Source organism: Cnephaeus nilssonii, assembly GCF_951640355.1.
Source record: "Cnephaeus nilssonii genome assembly, chromosome: 1".
In the NCBI taxonomy this organism is placed as follows: domain Eukaryota; kingdom Metazoa; phylum Chordata; class Mammalia; order Chiroptera; family Vespertilionidae; genus Cnephaeus; species Cnephaeus nilssonii.
In genome coordinates this window covers 99,717,845-99,745,227 of record NC_137072.1, presented here as the reverse complement: position 1 = coordinate 99,745,227, position 27,383 = coordinate 99,717,845, and the positions used below count along the sequence as shown (strand labels likewise).

The 27,383-nt window shown below is 35.8% G+C and overlaps 1 protein-coding gene across 1 annotated transcript in view; it reads left to right on the top strand.

The window, feature by feature from the left end:
- The window catches only part of PCDH7 (protocadherin 7), a 433,042-nt gene that overhangs the window by 283,539 nt on the left and 122,120 nt on the right, over window positions 1–27,383 (top strand).

Genomic DNA, 27,383 nt, shown 5'->3' with positions numbered 1-27,383 from the left:
ATAGAAAAATCAAGGGAGAGAATGATGTTTGTATCTGTTATGTTGATTCTGTCTATAGTTATAGACCCAAATATTTTAACATGCGCATTCCTGTAATATCTGAAGCTCTGTTCCATTTATAATCATAATTCTCCCGCTGAGAACACGGCTTGTGCTGATGCCAGCCTGCGCCTCTCTCCTTGAGGTCAGAAGAAATGTAATTTATATTTTTTAATTACTTTAAACTTTTAGCTCTGAGGAGATGACTTTATCTTAAACCCTAACACTTCCATAGATAAATGCATCCCTTTAAGAATAGTAGCTATTTTCACATTATTCATTTACATGCAAGCATATTGAAAAGCCACCGCTGGTATAGAATAAATAAATCTGCTTGTTTACAATTTATTTTAAAATACTTACCAGGTGTTTATGTGTCTTAAGCCTTTTGACTACCTCCCTACTTCCCTGCCAGAAGCATACTTTCATTATAATGTGTGACTTTTAGATTCTTTCTACTCTGCAGAGTTTCCAAGGGAAAGATTTTACTTATAAGGACAATGAATAGATACAGAGTGAATCTTAAGTAGTATCTTACTCACTGAGAAGCTTTCCTCTCTGCCAGGATGATGCCTGAAAGAAGCTTCTACACTGTAATCATTTCACCATTTAAAAAAAAAAGTAAATTTCTTTTTCCGTTAGAAATTGCAACTGTCCTCAAGGTGTTGTACCCTTCATTTTTTCATTGCTCACACACTAGGGGAAACCAGTTACATGAATGAAGCAGGATTTCTTCTCTTTTGTAGAGACCCGGCACCGGTATCTTAGGTTATATAGACCAATACGACCATTCTCCTGAAACTCGTCTGAGTCCCAGCAGGGCAAATGTACACATCCTGCAAAGGTTTCAAAGAACTGCTTTATGGGCCTTAGAAACAAATGTACTTCACCACTGTTGGCGCCACATTTCCCATTATCTAGTGGCTGAGGGAAATCATTGCCATCTGTTAAAAAATGGCACATTGGAGGACACATTTGACCTCATCCTGTATGTAATTGATGGTTATAGCCTATGTGCTGCCTTATGGTAAATTTTTTAGATGAGAGATAAATTGATAAGTAAATGAATAAATAATAAGAGATAAACCTTAGCCTAAGTTAAAAAAATCAGGAAGAAGTCAGACATGCATGTGATAACTAATTCTCAATACAAGGCAACATATCCTTTATTTACTAGGCTATAGGTATAGGCAAATCCTATATAATCCTATATAATAAAAGGGTAATATGCAAATCAACCGAACAGCAGAACAACCGGTCTCGATGACACGCAGTAACCACCAGGGGGCAGATGCTCAATGCAGGAGCTGCCCCCTGGTGGTCAGGGCACTCCCCCTCAGCCAGAAGCTGGGCTCACGGCTGGCAAGCACAGTGGCGGTGGCGGGAGTCTCTCCTGCCTCCATGGCAGTGCTAAGGATGTCTGACTGACGGCATTCCCCCCGAGGGCTCCCAGACTGTGAGAGGGCACAGGCTGGACTGAGGAACAACCCCCGCCCCCCCTTCGGCATGAATCTCATGCACTGGGCCTCTAGTATTCAAATAAGTTCTGAGAACAATTAACAAAAAAGTTTATAATGGCATTTTGTATTTATTGAACATATGAACATTTATTTCTGTAGGCCAGGCACTTTTGGTGTACTGTCTATTAACTCAATATTTTCAACAACCTTATGAAGTAGGAACTATATTATTCCCATTTTTAAGATGAGAAAACAGAATCTCAGAATGATTAATTAATTTTCCCAAGGTCACACAGCTAAATGGCTGAACCAACCATAAAAACCAGGCAGTCTAGCTTCAGAACACACAGGAAGACTTAAAGAAAGGAGGGGACAAGTGAAACACAAAAAACCAAAAGCAAAAAATAAAATAAATTCCTAAACTCTTCATTGGCAAGTTCACTGTGTGAAATAGTATTGCTATGAAAACTGGGCAAGTCAGATTTCTGAGATTAATTTCCCCTTTCAAATGAGTGCAGTTCATCATACTTGGCCTACAGAGTACAGGGTTTCTTGAATTTCAAATGGTTTATTGTGTAAAAGAACTTGGTAATACTGCTCTGCTTTCTTTTTAATTTTTTTAAGTGTTATACTTTACTATTTTTTAAAATTCTTTATTGTTTAAAGTGTTACATATAGTATTACATATGTCTCCTTTTCCCCCCACTGACCTCTCCCAGGCCACCCCCTACCACCCCCCCCCCCCCCAGCACATTCCCTCACCCCCCTAGTGTCTGTGTCCTTTGGTTATGCTTATATGCATGCATACAGTCCTTTGGTTGATCTCTTGCCCCTCCTCCCCTGTTTTCCCTCTGAGGTTTGAAAGTCTGTATGATGCTTCTATGTCTCTGGATCTATTTTTGTTCATCAGTTTATGTTGTTCATTATATTCCACAAATGAGTAAGATCTTATGATATTTATCTTTCTCCGACTGGGTTATTTCGCTTAGCATAATGCTCTCCATGTCCATCCATGCTGTTGTGAATGGTAAGAGTTCGTTCTTTTTTACATCAGAGTAGTATTCCATTGAGTAGATGTACCACAGTTTTTAATCCACTCATTGCTGATGGGCACTTAGGCTGTTTCCAAATCTTAGCAATTATACATTGTGCTGCTATGAACATAGGGTGCATATGTCCTTTCTGATTGGTGTTTCTAGTTTCTTGGGATATATTCCTAGAAGCGGGATCACTGGGTCAAATGGGAGTTCTATGTTTAGTTTTTTGAGGAAACTCCATACTGTTCTCCACAGTGGCTGCACCAATCTTCATTCCCACCAGCAGTGCACAAGGGTTCCTTTTTCTCCGCATCCTCGCCAGCACTTGTTTGTTGATTTGTTGATGATAGCCATTCTGACAGGTGTGAGATGGTATCTCATTGTTGTTTTGATTTGCATCTCTCAGATGATTAGTAACTGTGAGCATGTTTTCATATGTCTCTTGGCCTTCTGTATGTCCTCTTTCGAAGAGTGTCTGTTTAGGTCCTTTGCCCGATGTGAGTTGTTTTATCTGTTATTGACGTTTTTGTGTGTGTGTTTTAAAATGAGGAACCAAGCGTCTCTCCAGCTATTTACTAGTATAATGGGGAGGTTTGGAAAGCTGGAAGCCATGCTATTTTGCATTTATGTGCTATGAGCCTTTCCCCAGCCACAGGGGTGAGCACTAAGAGGGATGTGGACGGAAGGGAATGCACTGATCGGAGCGGCCACAGGCACAGCCACTATGCAGGGGAATGAATGACAGCCACCTGCCGTCAAATGCTTCTTTCACTCCAGGAAATTAAAAAAAAAAAGTTATTAATCAATATTGTAGCACTACCTTTATTCTAAAAAGGATACTTTTTGAAAGGGACAGAAATAGGTTCAAAATAGGTTTTCTATGTGAAACAGTTAGAGAAGCAAAAAAGTATGCAAGGACTTTCTCTCTAATAACATATTCTGTTAGGTTATTAGCATACTATGATTTCAAAAACATCTATGATTTTTTTTCATTTTTTTAATATTACTTTGTTGAGAATCAGAGGAAGGAATTTTACTATTTTATGATTAGAAGCAGGAACAGGGCCGATGTATATATTTTTGTAAAATAAACATAGCACACAGGCAATATAACAGCTCTATCCAATATGGTAACCACCAGCTAACATATGGCTATTATTTTATACTAATTAAAATTAAATAAAATTTGAAATTTAGGTGTGTTTTTTTGTTTTGTTTAAATTTATCTTTATTGTTGAAAGTATTACAAATGTCTCCTTTGTTTTTTTGTTTCTTTTTCCTATGGATCCCTTCCATCCTACAATGGCCCCTCCCAGGCCTTCACCATACTATTGTCTGTGACCTTGTACTATGCATATATGCATATAAATTCTCAGTCAATCCCCCCCATCTTTCTCCCACCCTTGCCTTCCCTCAGGAATTTATCAAAAATGTAGGTTTTCATTATTTATCACCTCAGAAAGTTCTGGTTGGATGGTGCTGGTATAGCGTTGTGTGGTAAACAAGTCAATCAGGAATCTAATTTCCTGAATTCCAGTTTAGCTTCATTACTTACTAGTGGTGTGACCTTGGCCAAGTTCATCTTGAGCCTTCTGCTTCATCTGCAAAATGGAGATAATAATACCTATTTCATATACTTGTCTTGAGAATTAAATGAGATAATATATGTAAAGAACTTAGCTCAGTGTCTGGCACAAAAGCTTAATAAATGTTGGCTATTCTTACTAGGAACTAGACATTTTTTAGAGTCATTAAATTAAATATCATTGATTGGTTAAAAAAATCAATTGCACATCCTAGGATTAAAATCAATCAGACTATAGGCCCCTAAAAATTGAACAATAACATTTCACTTCCATATATTCAGATCTTTTTGTCCTTTTAAAAAGGGATTTGTAGCTATTAACACATTTTTTTAAAGACAAATGACATAGGACTGAAAATGATGAACCTAATATTTGAAAGTTAAAGCCAAAATTATGTAAAGGGGGAAGAAGGGAGTTAAAAGAAAACCAGAGTTAAATCAAACTATTCCAATCTTAGCTGAGGCTCCTGATAGCTGTGGTCAAAGGAAGACATCTATTGGGGCATAGCTTTCTTTGTGTTTGCTTTTAATTCAGATGAGATCCACATGGATGTATGAAAAGTCCTGAGATGTATTCACATACAATGTGAATCCTACTTAATTCTTCATTAAGTAGCAGAACCTTATAGAATTGGTAGAAAATGTCCTGCTACACAAAGCTATTTTAATAACCTATTATATTTCTAGATTTTTAAAAAAGAAAAGCAGATATACCCAATAGGCCCTACTAATCAACTAGAGCAGCAATTTTTAACCAGTGTGACAGCAAGTCTTTTTGAAACAAGCAATATCTGACTATTTAGTCAGGTGCATTGACCTATTTTCCTATAGATTGTCAAATAATAATAATAATTAAAAAAAACAAACAAACACGAGAACGCCAACACAATAATAGCAGTCTGGTGTGAATGAATCAAAATTATGGCTTTTTGGGGGTCAGATTGGCAAAATAAAAAATATTGGTGTGCTGTAGAATTTTTGTAATTAGTTGATGAAAATGCGATGTGATAAAAATGATGGAAAATCTCTGATCTAGGGGAACGCTAGTAGAAATTATCTTAGAGAAATCTACACTGCACGCTTAGGGGTGGGGCACTTGTATAACATAGAGGTTATAGCACTAAAGGCAATTCTCACTGTATGGACCCAGTCTCGCTCCTACATTAGGGGCTGAGTGACTTGGAAAACTATGTACCCCTCCTTGTCTCAGTTTCTCAACTATCAAATGGAGCTAATAATTATAACATTCTCTGGAGATTTTGTGGATAGTAAATTAGCTGGTGCTTATACGGTAGACTGCTTGGTACTTAGTGCACATACAATACATGCCATTTTAGATATTATTCAACAACTTTGAATGGCTGACTGAGTTTGGAAAAACTCTATTTATTCTTCTATTTTTTCCCTGCAAATTTTGTGTAGAAGTAAGCTTGTTGATTGCATTGTGAAGATTATCACAGTGTAAAAGAATTACACTATAAAATGTTAATATAAGTATGAACACTTAAGAAGTCCAATTTTAATTTGCACATTTTTCTTTAAAATGTTAGGTAGTATATGTGTGTGTTTTGATGCAGTTTCTAGAGGGTATGTGGTTTTTGGGGTGTGTTTTTAAAAATATTCTGGCAATATTTAATAAATAGTTCATATTGGCAGAGTTTTTCAGCTTCAGGGGGGGAAAAGGACAGAGAGTATATGCTAATGGAAATTACTTAGAGAAACCTGAGTAAATCTAGTAATTGTGTGCCATCTGTGGTAAGGAAATTAAATAGTGCACTTAAAGTGATTCAATAATTAAATATGTATTTATTAAATCATTTTTAATAGCTTTAGTGTATGACCTCAGGACTCAAAGTCAACCTCACGGTGATTACCCTTGAAGCTTCATTGAAAAGAGAATGACAGAATCAGCTTTCTTGTCTTTATTGCCTGAACACGCTGTACCTTGAAGCCTCATTGTGAAAGAAACTTCCCTGCTGCTCACAGCCTTTGCACGCTACTTAATCTCTGCAGCATGACGTGGGGAGGGCGTTGCAGGGGGAGACAGGGAACGTCATGAAAGTTGATAATAAACAGAAACAGTCAGAAAATTACCTGTGGGCGGCGGCAGATGATGGGATACTGAGACAGAAGGCAGGCACTCTGCACAGCAGCTGGAGAGGAGAAAAGGTACATTAGTCAAATGAGTTATGAAAAAAAAAAAAAATCCAGCGAGGTGCTAACTATTTTCTTTACACTAGTCAGTGTTTTTCAGACTTTGAGATATATTTATTAGTTGTCCATTCTTTTGTTAGTGTATTACTTAGGGGAAACATTTTCAAATTTTAGCTTTTGGCATTGTTTCATCAAACATAGACTGGTTTAACTTGGTTAAAATGAATGATTTACTTTGAAAAGTCACATTCTCACAGATCATGGCCAAATGTTTGGCTTATAAGTCTAGGAATTAGCCCTCTGGATGCATGTTCTTTTTTTTTTTTTTTGTAAGCTAGGTTTCCTGGGCAACATGATGAAAATAAACTACTACAAACATTTTCAAATTAATATTACTATCTCTTTCTATTTCTGAATTTCTCTTGTTAATTCACAGAGTTTACCCCCTAAAGAATAACAGCTGTAAAATATCCTTAGAGGATCCAATTTAACCTCTTTGTCCTATTTTTCTAAAACCAAATGGACCACATTTTATTATTCTAACTCCTACACCTACCTATTGCCACACTACTTTGTCTATCCTTTTCCTTTTCTGCAGTTCAGTAAAGTTTGTATTAAGGAACATCCTCAAAAAGTAATTTGAAGGGAAAAGTAAGGTAACATAATTCTTATTTCTTCTATTTTCAACTTCAGCTCTTAACTTCTTTTCACCACATTCTCAAATGTACAGGGTTATGTAATTTTAGATAAGTCCCTTGGCCATTACCTCCTCTGCCACACTCTACATTCCATCAAATGATAGACCAAAGCATTTCACACCTGCACGTAGTTCAGTCTAGGTGCTTTGACGGTCAAAACAGAGAGATATTTTGGAAAATCATTAACATATAATTGAGAGGCATTGAAAATGAACCTAATTTCCTATACCATTGGTTCTATGCAATTAAAATATAAAATATTAACATCGAAACATTGTGGAATGTCTAATATCTTATAGATTAAGATGGCAGATCAGCTTTCCTTAGGTAATAAATTGTCAAACATACCACTTTCACAGAATAACATTTATTTTAGGCCATCTGTTCCACTTGCTTACACTTTTCGGTGTTGGAAAGCTCAGTCCAATTAGTGGAAATTGTGAAGCAGCTGTTTGCAATGTCTTAGAGAAATAGAATGTTCTAGAAAGTAACTGATTCACATGAAGATGGAAGGGACACAGGCACACACACAGACATTGTATGCGTATTTTTGTTAGTATGGAGAAACCACAAAATCTGCATAAGGCCTGCCCGGAGTCAGAGCAGAAACCACCAGCAATTATGTCAATTTCTTAAAAAAAAATAATATATATATATATATATATATATATATATATAGAGAGAGAGAGAGAGAGAGAGAGAGAGATAGAGACATTTTTAGAGACGGGGAAGGGAGAGGGATAGAGAGATAGAAACTTCTATGAGAGAGAAACAACATTGATCAGCTGCCTCCTGCACACCCCACCCAGGGCATCTGGCCAGCAACCGGGCATGTTCCCCTACACAGAATTGAACCAGTGGCCTCTTGGTTCCTGGCTCACAGCTCAACCGCTGAGCTACACCAGCCAGGCTAAAGTTCTGACCACTTTTAATTGAGTACAGTTCCAATCACTATGAGAATTAGAGACTTGTCATTAATTTTCAATTAATCATATTGTTGTCAGGAAATGTTTTCCTGTCTACCATCTCTATATCCCTGATATATGGAACAACTATGTATTGGGATATTTTCAGAAAATTTATTTTGGGCAGACTTCCTTTAAGATTTTCTCTATGCTGAAACAAATCCCACCTTTCATTTTGCCAGAAGTACATTACTGTGGGTGCTAGAGAAGGAGCTGAATAGTTGTTATGCATTGACTGCTGAGGTCAAGATGAATTTTCAAGTAAAACTATAGAAAGCAATTCTTAGGAGGTAAAGCTTTTTTTTTATTATTGACAAAGGGCCAAAGGTGAATATTTTGGGGAGCTTAGATAAAAACTAGCTTTGACGTTTTTGAATTATACACTAGGAAGGAGGAGGGGGAAATGAGTTGCAGCTGAACCATAAGACTCTAACAGTTTCTCATGCCTGCAAACTGCCTTGTAGTATAAACCTCAAACTTGGAATATTGTCCTTCTTATTGTATTGAGAAAAATGTATTGAGAGCAGAAGCAATCCACATTCACATTTATAAAGCTGTGAGGGTTTTGAAATTCATGCCTGGATGAGCACCATATAAGCATTTTTCTTGATTTCTCAAACCAATCTTGCTGCTGTGGGACTCTATTAAGAGTTAGGAACCTACGGGAAATGAAAGGTTTAAATGTAAATAACATGTTTGTGCAAACCCTCTTTTGTTTAGGCCTAATGGAGCATTCATTTGCTTGTTTCTGTAATTCTTTACTCTTCTTTGCTTTTTAAAGTTAACATTTTACTTACTGATTGCAACAGGTCGAAATAAATTATCTGAGGTTAATTAACAAGAATTAGCTTGAACTTGATCTGATTATCTCTCCTGTTTGACATCATGAGTTAGAAGTCAAAATTTACATTTTTAGAAGCCCTCTAACTCAGAGCTCATTCTTTTATATTAAAAACATGTTTGTCTTTCACCTACCATAAGAACAATATTATTAAGCATTCTGAAAAATAATTTGAACAGATAATTTATCTGATTTTCAACTCCTGTCATATGCTTCAAACCAAGACATCTAGGAGCATGTTTAATCAGGCCTCTCCACCCACAGGAAGTAATAAAGATAACTCTGGCAAATAGAATTTGATAATTTTTAACCTAATTTCTCTATCTGTATTTAAATACATTACATGATTAAAATGATAATTCCAAACTTTAGAGCTATATGGAAACACATGTATTATGTTGACACTTGAGGCCCGGTGCCCAAAATTCGTGCACAGGTGGGGTCCCTAGGCCTGGCTGCCGATCAGGGCCAGCCTGGGCCTTCCTTCCCCCGGCTGCCGGCTGCCGGCTGCCGGTCGGGGCCTTCCTTCCTTCCATGCTGTCCCCTGGTGGTCAGCACACGTCAAAGCGAGTGGTCAAACTCCTGTTTGGTTGAACTCCTAAGGGGATAATTTGCATATTAGCCTTTTATTATGTAGGATGATACAAAATAAATGCAAATTTCCTTCTCTTCCCTGATAAATATGTGGAAATGTATAATTTTCTTCATATCTAAATAGCTGAGTTCTTTTCTGTCTTGGACATATACAAAATATCAAGCCCATTGTTTTTTGTGTGGATTCTGATAATACCAGTATATATCCTATCTCTCTGTTAGTCATTGTGGCCAAAATAAGTTAATAGTGGACAATAGTTCCATTGACAAGGACAACCATAAGGTCAAGGCTTTGTAGCAGGAGTGGAACGTATTGGTAGATTGTTCATCAAAGAAATCAAATAGGAAGATAAAAATGCATTAAGCCATTTTATAGGAAGGCGCTAAAGAACCTTGCTGCTGTAAGAAAGTGTATCAAATTGCTTTTTTATTCAGTATGGAACTGAAATATGGACACTTGGAACTTGGTCTTTTGTAAAATTCAGCAGGGATCTTTTATTCCTGATACTTGGTTCCTTTCCAAGCATGTGTCTGGTGAAGTAGCTTGAATTACAAGCTAATAAGTGATACTTTTAATCGACTCTCAGGCTTTAAAATAACTTTTTCTTTCTCTTCTTCTTTCCTTCTTTTCTCCTTTCCAGTCAATTACTTTCTAATGTGGCACACATTTTAAATCAGACACTCTGCAACAGCCTGAGGTAGGAACCATAAAATGATCACCACAGAGAAGAGTAGGAGCAAAAATGGATTATTTAAACATTTTTAAAAAGTGAATTATCGGTTCAGTTTAGTCAATTCTCAACTTTATAGTAATTATCTATCAAGTAACTACCAAATTTCAAAATTATAAATGTGATTTATTTTCTTAAAAGTAATATATGAGACTATACTAGTCAAGAAAATTTCCAAACCACATGTAGAAAATGGAATATATTTCCTAAGTTTTTGGAAATAGTATCCGCACTATATAATGATTTCTTAAGGCCTGCTTTTAAAATGATAATGTAAGTTACATTAATACAAAGGAGGTATTATTGTTTATCAGTGAATGCTTGCCTTTTTGTTACATATTTTAATTATATTTACTAAAAACAAGTTATAATTTTTTCAGTCAAATGATTTAGCAATATTTTAGTTATCTATAAATCATCTTATTCGAAACAGTGGTTATAGTTTAAATCTCAAAGTTTTCATTTGAAGTTGTGATGAGTGCATTAAAAGCTGGAGAACATAATCTCTTGTCAGATAGACTTTGTTTTTTATCCTATTTATCTATCTATATATCTATCTACCTATCTATCATCTATCTATCTAATCTATCATCTACCTTTTCTCCTTTCTAATGTATCTAGATATATATCATGCTCTTTCTCTGGGAAAGTAGACTATAAATATAATATATACAGAGAAATACTATTACTTATTTGTCACATAAATTCAATGTTTTATAATTACCAAGGGCAGGGAGGGTCCTGTCTTGGAGAAAATAATTGGGTATTTCTGGAATTTTATGATTTACATGTAAAAGAAATGAGAATTTTATAATGGCCCTGTCACATAGAGTTCTATTCTGTTACATTAGCATTCATGTTATTTATAACCTCTTGTACTAGTAAGTGGAACAATTTTTTTCTGGGGATTTCCAGTTTAGGCTTGGATTTGCAAGTAATTATCTCAGGAGTTTAGGCTAATATTTGCAAAGGAGTAATACAGCAAAGAAAACTTTATGAAGATTTCTGAAACAGAAAACATAATATTTTAAATTATGATTTGGGGGATGATAAATTTGTTTTCAGAGTTAAAGTACATAATATAGTGTAAACTTATTTAAAATTCTGGTTGACACAGAATTGAAATATGGACACTTGGAACTTGGTCTTTTGTAAAATTCAGCAGGGATATTTTATTCCTGATATTCTCTTGCTATAGAAAAGAGGAAGTGGCCTATTTAAAATTTACAGCAAATAATCTAGCCAGACAGAAGGAAAAAAAACAGGAACAAAAGCATAATATGAAAATGCTTGGAATGCTGCTATTATAGATATATTTAACTTGAGAATCATTTAAAAAGGAGACATTTAATAATGGAATATACATGACTCTTATTTAGAAAATTACTTGAAATCACTACTGTAACACTTCCACAAAAGGCTTTTACTAATGTATTTTGAAATTATTTGTTTCTGTAGGTAACCTATTATACACAACTTTTATTATACCTAGTGAGATTTTTAGATAGGAAAAAAGAAAAGATAAAAAGAGAATATACAAAAGACAAAAGAGAAGTGAAGTGGAGAAGGAAGGGAGGGGTGAGGAAGGGGGAACAGAAGAGATGACTGATGGGAATGGAAGGGAAGGGAAAGGAACATATAGCACATAGGCTAGTTGAAGAATCACACATTTTTTTGCATTTCCACATTAATTTTATCTTTATAAAATGTATAGCTGAAACATTAAATGAGAACATATTTTATTCTGTCACTTCCTAATGAAATACAGAGAGCTGTAAAACTTGAGATGTGTAATGAATTTCTTAAAAAGGTAGTAATATAATTTTCTTAAGTGATATCACAGGAAAATGTCCCTTTAGTCATTTTGGGAAGTGGATATCATTTAGTTTTCAGGTAAATGCCACTTTAAAAAAGCCTCAATGGCCGCTCATTAATTTCATATCCTGTCACCTATTTTAACTTCTTGTACAGGATCTATCACTATGTGTTTATTTATTTGTTTTTATATGTGTCCCCGAGACTAGAATGTAGGCTAATGAGAGAAATTGTCTTGCTTGGCCTATCGAAGACTATCTGTATTTATTAAATGAATGAACAAAGTAATAAATATTTAATTTTAAATTTGACCAAGGTTTTTTCAATAACAATGTATTTTGCCATGTCATCCATGATAGTACCTGGGGACCCTGTGTGCACCTGAATGCACACATTGATGACTGACTCTCCAGGTGTGCAATGAGAAAGTTTTTTAGGTTGTATACCTGCTCCCTTTTCATAATAGCAATGGCTCCCCTTCATGCCCCGTCTTCTGTCAGAAAATCAGAATGTATAAACTGGGTGAACTTCCCTTCCAGTCACTTTATTGTGCAAACAGATGCAACCTGGCTAGTCCAGATTCACGTTTGCACCTTATGATGAAATGCCAAGTTCCTGACAGTTCTATGATACAGCCTCACAGTGTGCACTGCAAATACCCAGGTGATGCTTTAAATTTTATTGGCATAATAAGTGATATGTCTGTCAAATGAAAGCATGTAATACAAACTCTACAGTACTTTGTTCTTATCAATCAAGAATTACCATGAAAATATGTGTATAATAACATATTTTTTCAAGCATGACATTGAAAATCACCGTGCCTGCATTAAGGCCCAATTCAAATTCCATCTCTCCCATTAATTCTTCTAAAATCTCTCACTTCCCAGAATCTGATTCACTCTCAGCTCCCACATAAGCTTTATCTTGTCCTGCGTTATATCACTTAACACATTCTTTTCTAGTAGAGTAAAACTGTTCGTATGTGGGTCCTCTCCACCTATATTATAAATCTTCAAAGGTAGTGACCATGTTCGTTTTATCTTCTTCCTACTCAAACTACCTAGCATAATGCCTTCTCCGCTGTAAGATCTCTAAAAACAGCTAACTGAAGTTTTTAGATCATCTGTGTAAGATTAGGCTTCAGATAATCCATAAAAGATCAAAATCTAGCAAATTTATTTTAGAGTCAAATATGTTCATATATGCATTTATTAATTTACACAGATTAATTGTATGGTGTGTTTACAGTTACCTAGGCACATAGCTTCTGGCAGCAGAAGAGGATGGGCCTGGGGTGATGGGTGTAATATAATGTGTTATGTTTAATGCAATAAACTATTCAAGGCTAACATTCTACCTGCCAAATCCAATCATTACAAAAATGTAATGAAGTGGTTTTTAAATGTGCAAGGATATTAAAGTAACACCTATTAAAGGCCAGTGCTCAGGTTTTCTTTACAGTTTCAAGTTAATGTGTCAATTCCCAAATGACCCAAAGAAAATATATACTTATATCCATAATTGGTAATACAATAACTACACATTCATGAATATTAGATTTCAAGGGTGATAGGGGTCTTTAAAACCACTTTATAGAGAGAGTGTTTTGAGTATGAAATAGGGTTTAAAACATTCTTCGGGGCTTTTTTGAATCATTCTTTCTGAAAATTGGCTCCTGGTATTTTTACAAGCATATGACTTACTATAGGAGCTTGCAAAGCAAGTAATTGAAAGACAGCTTTTGCTGACAGAACTCCACTATTAATTTTATTAGGCAGGAGGAAAGAAAGAGCCATCTTTTGAACCTATGGTTCAACAATGGGTGTGTATTGAACAACTCCAAGGGGTGCCATTTGCATAGAGGACAAGGTGACCTTGGAGCCATGCAATGCAGCAGCTTTGGTAGCAAGTGGCAGCTGTCAGGAGTAGTATCATAGCAAGGTGGGGGTGGGATTTGTTGAAGAAATTATTCTTTTGTCTCCTATAAAATTAAATTTAAAAATACTTAGGATAATATATAGGATAAGTTAGTTGAAAAACTCTCACATGAACTATCTCAATGGAGTGTCTCAAGGTAATTAGTTAAATATAGGGTTGATTTTGTAGTATGTGTGGGAGGGCTGTGTGTGTGTGTGTGTGTGTGTGTGTATTGTATTCCACTTGTTTGCAACATTGAGCTTCTAAACCATGCATGACCTGTAGTTTATTTAGCTAATTCTGTGATAATTCATTTAATAAAATTAGTTAGAAATGTGGACATGTGGTATGAGAGAGTCTGGCTAGGTGGTGCACATACTGTAAAAGCTATGCAGTAAGGAGTTACTGTGTGCCTACTTCTAGACATAGTCTAGATCTTTTTGTCTTCCAAAATTCTACTTTTAATTATATGTTTTTTGGATGTATTTAACATGAGAGATAATAAGTGATTAATAGAATGGAATTAAATTATATTTTTAAACAATTTAAATGCATTCTATGCATAGAATTATGAGGGTTATAATGTAAGGTCGATGAGGGCGAGAGCCTTATTAGCTGTGCTCATTCATATATATGCAGGGCCCATATGTATATAACATATAAACTGTCCCAACACATATTGCAGAGTGGGACCTCAGAGTCACTAATTGCCTGAATGAAGATATCCTGAACAGAAGAAATTAAGTATAACATCTTTACTTTTCTGGAGCTTATGGCATAAAGTTTCAGCTACCAAATGAATTAACAAGTGAAGTCGCTTAGGGAAAATTCACTTCACACACACACACACACACACACACACACACACACACACACACACAGAGACAGATAAATTAGACTCAATCAGACATGGATAGGGATGTGTATGTAATGCATCTCATCTGACACCCAAGTGTGAGCTCTCACACACACAAAGTTTACATAATTATTAATCAAAATACAGCACTACGCACATCACTACTACCAAACAATAACAATGATTGCACACACACACACACACACACACACACACACACACACAAAACCAGTGTGGTTGACTCTGTTGCTGTAGTGAGGACAATATCGAGAAGAGAAAATTAAAATTAAAATCATACTTAGATAAAGGTGCACACAAATGAATTTGTTTTATGGTTTACAATATTTTGATACTATCCTTGAGTATAGGTACAATGTTGGTCAATATATAAGATACTTGTACTGAGGATAATACAGATGTGTAATTACTCATACAATAGACTTTATTTCTTATTCATAATAAATACAATAAGACTTCTACCCAATAACCTTATTGCAATAAAACTTTCCATTTACCTAAGTAACTTAAAGCCAATCCCAGCTTTGTTTTAATTAGAAACTAGACTGGTTTAATAATTCCAAGATTTGTAACATCAAAGTATGAAACTTAATCTTTTAAAACTTTGGCATTGATGAATATTTGAAAATCTTAATTAACTTGGTGGAAAGGCTGGAAAAGATTATCAGCATGTGGTGATTGACAGGATAATGAAAATTTTTTCCTGTAAAATTCTGATACATTTAGCCTGACTTGGGCTTCTTCCTATATCATCAGTTATGTCTGTGTTATTTTTAGTTCAGCTGAATCAATACCAGGAAAATATTCACCAGTGTAGTTTGTGATAAAATACTAGTATTTTGATAGCAAACAAAGGTCACTGAACGTAGACCAAATTACAAGTATAGATGAACTAAGTTCGTCCCAGACAACATTCTTAATTCTGTCCAACAATTTTCCTCCAAACTACCAATGTGCCAGTAGCATTTAACTACTGCTTCACCATACCCTTACCTTCATATCATAGCACCACCCTAGCAACTTTCTTTTTTTAAAAAAATATATTTTATTGATTTTTTACAGAGAGGAAGAAAGAGGGATAGAGAGTTAGAAACATCAATCAGCTGCCTCTTGCACACCCCCACACTGGGGATGTGCCCACAACCAAGGTACATGCCCTTGACCGGAATTGAACCTGGGACCCTTGAGTCCGCTGGCCAATGCTCTACCCACTGAGCCAAACCGGTTTCGGGTACCCTAGCAACTTTCAATTCAGGACCTATAGATGCTAATCAGCCTTCTCTTTTCTTGTTATAGTCATTTACAATCTCACAAATATAAGCAAAGTCTTGAAGCTGTGCCCATTGTATTCTGAATTTTTTACAAGAGGCTTCTAAGTCAGGTATGTTCTGGTAGCATAAGAAGTTTGAGTCCAAATCTGCAATCACTCAGGACCCCTACAGGAGGCTCTAATCTAAATCCACGGAGACCTTGGTAAGTGTCTAAAAGATTAGCTTCTATTGTTTTGGGCTAGGAGTGGGGAGCTGGAGGTTCCCCTGAGAGAAGGGGAAGGTGGACAAGCAGGAGAAAAGGCAATTAAGGGAGTGGCAGGAGAAATCCTTGAAGGGTTGTTTCCTTCATTTTCATAGTAGCTCTCTCTGGGAAGTGGGATTCCTGGTAATTTTCACTTTTAAAACTACTTTTTAGTGGTGTTTGAAGTTTTACAAGTGAATACATATTGAATTTATAACCAGAGATAAAAGCTTTCATCTTGAAAACAATCTGGCTAGCAAAACAGCATAACCGGTTTTTAAAATCAGAGATAACTGCAGCTTGGTGTTAGTTAAAAAAAAAAAAGTTAAATGTATCTACATGTAAAAACTACATAAATAGGCCCCCAAAGTTAATCTATCTTTTCATTTCAGTATTATAAACACCAATGAAGATCTGCATAACCAGTGGATCTTTCCTTAAAAGATCCATATGCACGTCAGAATGAATAGAATCTCTTAATGAGGATTCTAGCATTCAGTAACTCTGAAATATATAAAAATAGGAAATATTTATCCTGTTATTAGTATTTCATTTCAAAGTGTATGATTGTGTGTGTGTGGAGAGAGAGAGAGAGAGAGAGAGAGAGAGAGAGAGAGAGAGAGAACAGTTTAGAGATGCTATCTATTGAAACATCCTCTAAAATATTATGGGCAAATCAAGCTCCATTTCATAGTTTACCAGTCAATTTGGGAGCCACTGCAGTTGTTAAAACCTCTTAAGCTCTGTCTCCAGCATCCAGTGCTACACAGAACGCAGTTAAAGGACAGGGAAATACTTGAGGATAGGTTTGCAGCGAAGGTGGAGACTCAGAAGCTACATTCTTTATCTGCTATAAAGTGGCACAAGCTGTAACTCCCCAGTGGTCTTGGTTTAGTGAATTAACAGTAGGCTTCTGTCTGCTTCACTACAAGTGCAATCCAGGCCTCATTACAATTATTCACAGCAACGCTAACCATTTGTTGGAGTAATGCAGGGCTGTACATATTCCCACTGTGAAATCTATGTTTGAACAGGATTCACATTGATTTCTACCCACTGATTGTGTGCAGAGATTCTCATCCAAATTGATTATTTTTTTTCTCCTCCTCCCTTCCTTTGCTTTCTGAATGGTGGAACTCAAGCAAGACATGTGTGTTCTGTGGACTACATTCTTTTTTTCTATGCTACATTTCAAAAGAAAAGAACCCTTTAGGAAAATATTCTGATAAATGTAGAAAACAAACAAATAGTTCATACATATTTAATCAGGCTGTATGATAAAACTATGCCTGGAAAAAGAAATAAATATCTTGATGTAAATTGCCAGTTTTGTCAGACAAGTAATGGGTGTGAGCAAGGGGTCTCCAAATGCAAAGGGCCCAGAGAATTGGGTGTCCTTACTTCTAACTCATTAAGACACCTTCAATTGTTTTTCAGAATGAGCTCATGCAGCCCCGAGGGAAATGCATGACTAACATGTACTAGGTTCATCACCGTGCAGACAAAAACTAGTAATTTCCCCCACTCCCCTTGTAGAGATGTTTTGCAGGGATTATCTGTGGTCAAAATGGGTAAGAAAAATTCTTAATCAAATAAAAGGAGTATATAACTTAGAAAAAAAAATTTCTGAAGTTGCAATGGTCAGCATGAGGCAACTGTTGTAATGAATAGCCCCTGAATATTAGTGATTTAACCTAATAGACTGACTTTTCAAAAGCTTAGAACATGACTGGCCATGTTCTGCTGTGTCTTTCCATTGGACTCGGTGACACAGGCTCTTTCCATCTTGTAGTTACAGCCTCTCCCAAGAGCTCGGAGTCCTTTCAAGTCTTCAAGGACATACGGAAAGAAAAGAGGAGCAGGGCCTACGCTTTCCTTTCTTTCCTTTTTCAACGCATCAGTTCTGTAAGGGGCACCTGTCTCTAGGCCCCACATCACATTAACCAGTCAGATGACTACATCCGATTTCAGGGGAGCTGGGAAATGTGGTGTAGGTTGGAGCCCCAGAAGAATAAAGAATTGTTTGAATGATCATCTATCTAGTTGCTATCACAGGAGAGAATTCATTAAAAAGTTACTAGTTTTCTTCAGGATATAAAGAGATACAAAATAGAAACAAGGATGTTCATCTTTAGTTGCTTTGAAATTACCAAGTGCGTGTGCCTGGGATTAGGTAGCTGACTTTTTATTTTGTTTAATGGATGGTCTGGAGAGAATGATTTTCATGTAAAGATGTAAAATAGAGAATATTTCTTTTGAGTTACCTTCTATGAAGTCATTGTTTAAACTGGAAAGGCTTCTTGACAGTTTATAGTAATGAGTCTTTTGATTTCTGTAGCAACAGACTCTGCTTATGGCTGACTGTGTGCAGGTAACCTTGGGTATAATGGAAAATTTTTTTGGTTAATCCTCACCCAAGAATATTTTTCCATTGATATTTAGAGAGAGCGTGGAAGAGAGAGGGAGAGACAGAGAGAAACATTGATTGGTTGCCTCCTGCATGCACCAGACCAGGGCCGGGGAGGAGTCTGCAACTGAAGTACATGCCCTTGACCGGAATCAAACCCAGGACCCTTCAGTCCGTGGGCTGATGCTCTATCCATTGAGCCAAACCAGCTAGCTAGGGCTTAATGATTTTTTGTTGTTTTTTTACAAATCTCATGTGTTCCACATGGAAAACAACCAGGTTTATTGATAAAGATATTCTTGGCAGTGCAGAGATTTTGTGCACAGTTGATGTCTGATTATTTTTAATGGTAGAGTAGGTAATGACTTTAAAAATTTACACTATAAACTCTAAAAAATCCCAGTGTTTAGTTTTATTGTGCATAATGGTGCTTACTGTGTCATTAAATCTATTTAGGTAAATGAAGCAAAACATTTTCTGAAGCATGGTGGGAAAGTAGAAGAGTGCATTAGGATTAATGCATGACTGAATATTTTATATGTTTCTTACGTGTTAATTTAACACAAACACACTCTTTGAACAAAGGCAGACTTGGATGTTTAAAACAAGTTCAACCCAGACATTTAAACTGTAAGTCAGATTTATCAGCTTGAGAAGTCAGTGGAACTCTTCAATTCTCTCTCATTCCTAGGCTTCATTTTCCCATAGAAAGTAACTTGAAAATACTTAATTCACCTTTATTTTGATGATTATTGATTACAAATTATTAGGTGTAAACTATGGAATTAGGCCTTCAGAGAAATACAGTGTTGAATCACACTTGGACGTTGCCTTTCAAAAAAGCTTACACATAGTGATAGAAATAGTGGCTAAGCACCATAAGCTGTAACAGAAGGTAGCTCTGAGATATATGATGAGGAAAACGAAGCTACTGGACCAGGAGTTAAGAAGAGAGAAAAAGATAGGGAAAATGAGGAGAAATATTAGAGGGAAAATGTAAGTTTAAGAAGACAGGTCAATGGAAGTAAAGTAATCAGGAAAACAATTATTAGAACAAGAGACTTGAGTGAGTAGAGTGATGCAAATGATAAACAAAAAATAGAGAGTGTTTGCAGTAGAGGTTGAAACACGGCTTAGGGAATGTTACAAGACATGTCGGAATTTAAGGAGATGATGGGCTGGATGGCGAGATGAAGGTCTAACATCAGAGTGAATTGACAAGGCCGAGGTGATTGGAAATCATCTTTCTCACCCTTATTCACACTTGATTATTGGCAAGGCCTGTAGCACTATTTTCATGGAAGCTGACCATGGTTTGAAATGCTCCGGAGGTTGTAAAGACATACTGTGGAACTCAGCACAGACTCCTGCATGTATTATATATTTCACTATCCCTATTCTTATCCTGACACCTAAACCTCCCCCTTCTGAGAGAATTGGCAGGAAGAACAAGAGCATCAGAGTCAGCCCAGTATTGAATTCGAACTCTATCATGAATTAACAGTATAATTTCCAACATTTCTTTTCCTCAACCTAAATCTACTCTTAAATGAAACAGAGGATGATTCTTAATTTGTAGATCTATTGTTAGAATGAAGTGAAATAATATGTGTTTGAGTATAGTATCTGTACTCTTCTCATCATATCACACTTATTTTTCACTTTCTGAACTCCTTGGAATTATATGCTGTTAGCAATATTACTCAGCAAGGAAACATATTTTTACTTAATAATTATTAAGTAAATTCTAGGTACTTTGGTTTTCTGTGATTTTTAAAAAAATCTTAAGTTGTATAATAAATAATTTTACTAAGAAATAAATTTACTTATGATACTGCTAAAATGTTCTTTTGGTGGGGTGGGCAGCTTAATGAAATGCACGATTCTATGTCATTTTTCTCTCCAGAGGCATATAAGTAAAGGAAAAGGTTAACAAAAATTTCACAGGATTTTCAGAGAAATTGCCTCACATATAGGACACATTGCATTTAACATCTTGCATAGCATCTGTCCTTAATTTTCAGCTCTGAAAAGCTAAATGAAATGGCCATTAGTGTACAGACAGCATTAGGAGAGTGACTGGATTCTTAATGCAGTTTTAGTAAGAGTTGGAAGAAATCCTGACTCTGGCAAAGAGTATAAGGATTTTGGAAGTGTTTTTCTTTGCCTGTCATTTGGCTGAAATGGTTTGATTCTACTTAACTTGGATTCACAGTGTTGTATTGTTCTTTAAGTACCAAGCAAATCTAGGAGATTATTTCTTTCCTAATTATCCTAGGTGGTTAACAGATGAACAAAGAAAGAGATGTTTCCATTTGTCTATTATTTAATAGAAAATTTCCCTAAAACCTCTCTATTTGCACTATAACATACAGCCCCAAATATGTATTTTTAGGTTCTTTCCCCAATATATTAAGTTCTAGTTTCTCCATTATTTCATAGTTTCTAAGCCGAGTGATTATAATTGAGGTTGCATTTTGGAACTTCAGTCTTTGTGTAGATAAAACTAAATAGGTTTCATGGCACCCACTGAATATTTGAATGTTACAACTATCCTTTCTGACTAAAATCTTTGCAGAAATCCTAGAAGTTTTTAGGACTTACAGACCAAAATAGTAATGGTGTTTAACAAGTAACATACAAATATTTTTAACAGTCTCTCATGAGGTATAGATGTTTCTAGAATTTTACACAATTATAATTACTGGTATCTATCAACTAATTTACCAAGTGCTATTGTGTGACATGTCCTATACTGTCATTACTGAAATTCCAAATAGCATGAAGATTTCGATGGTATACCAAACTGTTTGCCAGAATTATACCTGTATTAATAACTCATTCACCATCTTATATTTTCTCCCTTTATGCCGGGTCTTCTATGAGATTATTCCTGCATTCCCTCCAGTCCTAGAATTTTACTGAATTCTCTTTCTAAATGCAATTTTATTTTCCCCTACATTTGTACCACTAGTTGTGCCTTTGATATATTTAAATTTAAACTTCTTATTTTGATGTGGGAGTGAAGTAACAAGAATTCCTGAGGCTATGATCTGAAAGACAACAGCCAGACTCGCAGCAAGAGAAGTTGAGATAACAACAGTGGGCACACCAAAATGAGCATGCTGTTACGGCACGTGTTCCTAGTTTTATGAACATATTATGGAGCTGACAGATGCTATGATAAATTTGTATAAAGACATTGTCGGCAGCATAATTTTTATGTATTCCCTTTAAAGCTGTAAGTGTATGTGTCTGTGAGCAAATATGTATTAGCATACGTGCCGTTCTGCCTGCCTCGTTTTCTTTTTTTGGGACACAACATTCTGCCACCTTGGCATCCCACAGAATTAAAACGTTTCCACACATCACTGATAGTTGTAGCACCTCTTATTTTCGCCATAAAAATATGTTGCATTATTTAGCTTCCCTTTGGAAAAAAAAGCAAAACATGCACACACAAACACACAAACACACACAAACTTGTGTTCTGAGACCTTGGCCTAATGTCACTGGTCTACAACATTAAAAGAAATACATTCAGGGATGTCTCAGAGCTGATTGGTTCAGGTTGATTCATAATTTGGTTAATTAATAAAAGTAATCTGTGTGGTAGACTTCTCCAAAAAAGCTTGCATTTTAAATACAAGTGAGAGTGAGCAACTAATATTTATTTCTAAAATTTTTTAAAAAGCTAATCTAATGCAACTGTTTCACTAGAATTCTCTACCGAGTCCCACAGAACATCCGTGACTTGCCATAAGGAAACCAAGCCCAGCTCTGCTGACTGTTAAGATAAATTTATCTTTTCCAGACTCAATGCTTAGTGTCTGTCTGCTAAGTCTTGATGAAGTAGCTAAATTAATCCCCCCAAGGACTCTTCAAATTGCCAGCTGAGCTTCCTTGGAACCCTCTTACAAATAGTCATTATGTCCTCTGTGAAGAAAATTTCATTTTGTATTTGATCAAACACCTTGGTTGTTTGAGTGTTGATAGAGAATCCTATACCATTCTTTACTGTAGTCTACATTACCTGTATTCTTTTTAAAATTTTGAAAAAATCCCCTAGATTTATATTGTATGTATGTGTATATATGTTCATTTATATGTGAATAATATTCACATATGTATTTGTGAGTCTTAAATAATATATTTTATTGTTAAAATGTGTTATAAGGATCCATTATAAGCTTGGCTCTGATTATAGGATCCATTTAAAATATGTAACATTTTGCAATGTGAGCAAACTTGCTTTGTATCAATCCTGCTTATTCTTTATTGATATTTTATCAACTTGATTCAATTTAATTGGATAAATGTTTGAATTCCCTGGGGAAATTAAATTTGCTGATTTATTTTTAGGTATAGCATCACTTTTTGTATTTAGATGACTTATTAATGGCCATGATCCTTTATGCCTTTCATAACTTTTAGTTTTAATTAAATTTTTTAAGTATAAGTAAAGTACTCTAGAAAGTATTCTTAATCCAGCCAAATCATTATACTAGTATACGTATGATACTGGCTTTGAGTAGTTTAACATAATGTACACTAACATGGCTTTAGTGTATTGGGATACCTTAAAAAATTGATATGATATGTAGTATTAGACATAAGACTATTCTTAGAGTAAAATGGCTTTAAGTATGGTCTTTATAAAAGCCATTTATTTCTTATTTTGATGTTTATGCAAACACTGCACTCAAATTTAATTATTTAAATGGGGAAAATCTCCTTTAAAACAGAAGAGAAGAAGATAAATGTTGCATTTCAAAATTACTCCCAAATTCAAGATTAATATTAGTTATTTAACTAGATGTTTTAATTTTAGCCTTACTTAAAATATAGTTATTCGTGATGGATAACACATGAGATGAATAACATTGAGAAATGTCCTAATCTTGCAAAAATAAACTAAGACAGCTCATTATAGAATATTCTGAAAATTGGCAAAGTGTAACAGGTATGGGAAAAATCCTCATGTCACAAACATAAACTACCACCATGATCAGAAACAATCCCTAACTGGCTGTGTGGCTTTGATTTATTTTGCTAATTGACTATGCCCAGAACAGCTAATAAAGTAGGTCTATAAAAACGTTGTAATTTGGTCCAGGTGGCAGTAATTTTCATACATGATTACAAAATTTTATCTTCTACCCCTTGAAATGTAGCAAATATAATATATAACTTTGATTTTAAAGGCCTGGTTAATTCATTTTGCCATTAATCATTGGTGTGTTTTTGTGACCAGGAGAAAACAAACCCAAATGAAAAAAGCACGACAACTCTATTTTTTTTTCTGTAGAGATACTATGCCTATTTTTATTAATGCACCATCAACTAATTATAGAATAAGAGGGATAGTCTTCATCTGAAGGTTGTGTGCCTCAAATATGAAAACAGGCAGTGTCGGAAATGTCCTAGACATCCAGACATTCAGAGTAGGTCTCGGCGGCGGGGAGCCCCCGGAATGTAGAATGAGGTCCTTTGTGTAGGATGGATCCTGAGCAGAGGATGAAGATGTGGTATCTGCAGGCGTAGCTGGGGGTCTTGAGGAGACCCTATCGGGGACCACAGCAGTACCTGAGTGTAGCACCACCAAACACTCGCTCCTCGCTCTAGCAAGGAAGTTCGTGGAGAACTTCAAGTTCAGACATATTTGGGTTTGCACATTAGCTCTTCCACCCTTAATTCATATTACCAGAGGAAGTGGTTCAGAATCCTAACAAGTCTGTAGAATGCCAAGATGGGGAACCTGGACAAATTTTAGAAAACCCAGGCAGGCAGATAAGCCTCTCAGTGAAGGTCTGGCATCAAATAACAGGCCCTAAGCACTAGGCTGAAGTACAAGCATAGAACTTAGTCCTTAAGGGTCATACTTTGGTATAGGCAAACCTTGGTGTCCAGGTAGTTTATAAGAATAAAGAAAGAGAAACCAAGACTAACGCAAAAGCAGTTTAAAAAAACAAACACCCTATTACAGTGGGAGCTAGGACTTGAAAAAAATGCCCAATTTTCTAATCATGCATTAGTCAGCTTCCCAAAGAACCCAAACTGTGAGTTCAGTATCTCTGACTGATGGAGAGGATGCACTGAGTCTGGGTTGGGAGTGTGTGTGGTGGGATGTCGTTCGGTGGCAAGATTGCCAATTGTACTCACTTGTCGTGTAAATCCCAGCCTTGTCACATAGTCTCAGCCATCCTTCAATGTATCCTCAAATTGCTTTGTCTACTTTCGGACCTTAACCTAGAGCTAGAGAACCCAGGGTCACTCATCCTTCACAAGTGTCAATTTCAGTAGAGGGAGGTTTGAAAGCATCATTCTACCAGTCCACATCATTTTTCAAAAGTCTTGTCTGTGCATTCATTTTTCATTTGATTCAAAATTTCACTCATCCTGTTTGTCTTCCTTTTCAGACCTAAGTTCAGCAATTTCATTAAGGGATGTTATGCTTCCTCACAAATAATAGAGAAAGACACATAGTTATTTAGTTATTTGCTCTACTACCTATAATAAACTAATGTTTTGCACTTAAGAATTCTATCCAAACACTAGCCAGGCTTAACCACAGACTTAGAAAGAAAAAAGATAAAAAGGAAGAAAAAGAAGTTAATATTTGTTATCCAAATTATTTGTTTTCACGATGAGAGCCAAGATATATATAATTCCAAGCAGCATAATTTTATCTTATTTTAAATTGTTGGTGCTTAGAAAAGAACAACTAAAAAAAGACTAAAGTTTCAGTAAATTTCAATTACTTATGGCTTAGCAGCAGTAATTGAAAAGCTAATTTGTTTAGTAATGAACTTTATCTGCAGAGAGAAAAGACAACAAGACCATTATGGAATTCAGCAAGAATGACTTACTCTCCAGTTTTAAGAAAAAAAAAAAATGGATCAGGGTGGGGGGGGGGGGTGGACTAGAACTTGTCTGTACCATTTTTCAGATCAGTTCATATTAATCATATTTTATTTTTTTCAAAATCTATAGTACAGGCAATGATGTAGAGTCTAAGAACACTCTGATGATAATAATATTGGATATTATATAACAAATATATGACAATTTCTGAGCAAATAAAAGGTATAGGGCCTTATCCAAGAAAGCTGTCTTGGAGATCTAAGAAAGAAAATTCATGGTATCAGTGTTCACCCAATTATTTTTCTAATGATGTAGATAAAGATTTGAACATAAATATACTTATAATATAAGGGAAAATGGGGTTGTTTGAATAAGACTTAAGTGTTTAGCCGTATGAGGAGGATGGAAAGATCATATTTGACTTAGATCTGGCCGGGGAAGGATGGTTAAGATTTAACCAAACATGTACAAAGGGATTAAACTACTTCTTAACAGGGGAAAATTTTGACCTGTATTCCATTCTACCAAATAGGATATTTGGCAATTGTTGTTTGTCACAACTGGGGGCATGGCACTGGCATCTAGAAGTCAAAGATTTCAAAATCCACAAGATGTGATACACAAAACACATGGGATTAGAGTCAGCCAGAAGGGTGTGGTGAAGAGAACGTATTCATTTTGTTCATAACCTATTTTCACTGGATGAATAAAATGTTATGTTTTAATACAGAAATATAACTCTCTATGGATGTAAATGTTTGTAGGGAGAGGATGCATCCCTAGTCTAAAGCATAAATAGGAACAACGGAAGCCATGTCTTTGAAATTACAACGATCAGAGAAGAAGAAATTTTGCCAGTGGGCAATGAAAAACTAAAAATCTGATTCTGAGTCAAAAAACGAAAGGATACAAGTTAAGAGAGGAGAGTGGACAAAGAAACTCAAAGGTCATGTGTCCATGGGTGATAAGATGGCTTCTGCTGCCTTGTCTAAGTGGATATAAGTGGGAGACAGTCAGCCTCTGTAAATAGTTAGCGCCATTCTTAGATGCAGCTAGAGAACCTAGAGGAGCCAGAGAAGTTGCAACATTCTAGGACTTAGATTTAGAATGTGGAGCAGCTGTTATATGTAGTATAATTGCCTGTATATGTTAATGAGTACATGCTAAGCTTTCTGGTAGATGCTAACACGGGTGTGTAATGTTGAATATATTCAGACCTTGTGTCAGATTCTAATTATGCTTTTCTGAATCTGTTCTCATGATTATTAGTGGCAACTTAGCCCCGGTTAGCCAAGTGGGAAGGGCACAGTCTCACAATTCTCTAGGACTGGCCTCCATTCCCAGAAAGTGATATGAAGACAACATGGTTTCTTCTGTGAAGGTCATTCTCTCATCTTTCTGCTTCCTCTGCTTTTCCACATCATTACAGCGGCTGCCACGGAGCTAAGTTATTGTGTAATTCCCAGGTGTGGCCCCTCCTTGTCTGCTTCTTTCTTTGTGTTTTTATCTCTCAGAAAAGTTGTTTATATAGCTCACTTTCTGCAAACAACACACATTATAGACTTATAAATTTCAAGTTATATGAAAGCAGAAAATGCAACTGAAATAAGTTTGAAAATAAGTATAAAAGAAATATGTTATCAATACTACTATGAAGATGAATATTGGGATAAAGAAAAGAAAAAAAAAGGAAAGAAAAAGACTGCCCACCGCAAACAAGAATGATCCAGCATGAACTGTCAGTAGTGCCAAGGTTGAGTAACCCTGGAATAAAGGACATTCCATGTAGAAGGAAGAACACCCACAAAAGCAAGGCTTGAGACCTTTGGGAAATTCCAAATGACATCGTTTTCCTGTGCTATAGATTATGTGAGGGGTATGGAGGAA